Raw genomic sequence first — 1,448 nt, forward strand, 5'->3', positions numbered from 1 at the left:
AGAGAGAGAGAGAGAGAGAGAGAGAGAGAGAGGTATATTGACGTAAATATTTGGGCAAGGCTTAAACTGAATTATGTGTATATTAGTTTCTTCTTGTTTGTTTTTTTATTTGTCTTTTTTAAAGGGAGAACAGAGAAGAGAGCATGGACATATTATTTTACCAAGTGATTGTGGGCAGTTTGTGGTAGGGGTGGCGGAAGTAAAAAAAAAAAAAATTCTGGTGTTTTTTTTGAGGGGGAGGTTAGGATGAGAGATGTTTCTTTTTTTTTTAAAGAGAGGTTTGGTGGTAGTAAGACATTTTAGATATTATTCAAATGATGAAGGAGGAGATATGGAAGTACAGAAATGAAATTTATTAAAACTTTAATAAAAATAGATACAGAAATGATATTATCACTTGATATTTCAAGTCATATCTTTGTGCGAAAGTTTCGTTGTTAGTGCTCTTTCAGCCTTCCTAATCCTAATATCGAGGGTCCGGAGGTACCCTAGACATACGTGCATCGACTTGTTCCTTCTTTTCGCGTCGTACTTGGGAAGCAGGTGGGTGCGTGGTTGGAGTGCGCCATTTGTACTTCTTCACTTTCCGTTTGTTGTTTCCGTCTTTCTTACTTTTTCCAGCACTAAATGAAAATTATTGCTTCTCTTTACTCAAAGTGTGTGTGTGTGTGTGTGTGTGTGTGTGTGTGTGTTTGTGTGTGTGAGACTTCGTGTGTTTGTGTGTGAGACTTCGTGTGTTTGTTTTTTTCAGCCTTTCTCTGGTTCACTTGTCTTTCGATACCCTAAATCCCTCTCGGTGCCAGTTTTCTTTAGTGGATAGTCTGGAAGCTGGGTTTAGGAATGCATCCTTTCGAGAGATGTATGATACAATTATGAAATGGATTCCGATGAGGCAACACGTACGTAAGCGTCTTGTTCCCACCATGAATCATCGTTTGTCGTGTTTCGGCCCTGTGTGGGGTACAAGAATTTAGCGTTGTGCGGAAAGCTCAATTGATTTTACGCTTTCCAATTTCATCTCATGCCGAGAGCACTAGAGAACCCCACGCGCACGCGCGCAGCAGGACAATGAGTGGTTCAAGCCAAAGCCGGGAAATATCCACACTTCGTTTCGTGGACAGTGAGTAGCCCGTGCGAGGGATTTGGTCCCTGTTCTCGGCAGCGATACACTGTTTTTAAAGACCCACAAAGGCCGAAATTGCTTTCGACTTTCTGACAAGGTGAGTGGTAACGTTGATTTCCGCGTTCGTTAAAACTGTGTCGGACAATTGAGTTACATTGCATTGTATTTGTTAGTGTGATTGGTGGGTAATGGTGTTTAGGCTCTGGTTGTCATTCTAGGGAATTGAGGTGGTTTTTGTCGTTAAAAAAGTTATTGCCACCGCCCTACAATATACTCTCTGACAAACACACATAATCTCTTTTTGCCGATTTTCTTTGCTATGACC

At 41.1% G+C, this 1,448-nt stretch overlaps 1 long non-coding RNA gene across 1 annotated transcript in view; it reads left to right on the forward strand.

Annotated features, from left to right (window-relative positions):
• The first annotated feature begins 873 nt into the window (after positions 1-873).
• LOC101855856 overlaps positions 874-1,448 on the forward strand; it is a 61,168-nt gene continuing 60,593 nt past the window's right edge. The window contains exon 1 of the long non-coding RNA XR_004858305.1: positions 874-1,220. This is a non-coding gene — a long non-coding RNA (uncharacterized LOC101855856). The remainder of the gene's footprint in view (positions 1,221-1,448) is intronic.

The sequence above is a fragment of the Aplysia californica genome, unplaced genomic scaffold (genome assembly GCF_000002075.1).
Source record: "Aplysia californica isolate F4 #8 unplaced genomic scaffold, AplCal3.0 scaffold00068, whole genome shotgun sequence".
NCBI classification, from domain to species: Eukaryota; Metazoa; Mollusca; class Gastropoda; order Aplysiida; family Aplysiidae; genus Aplysia; species Aplysia californica.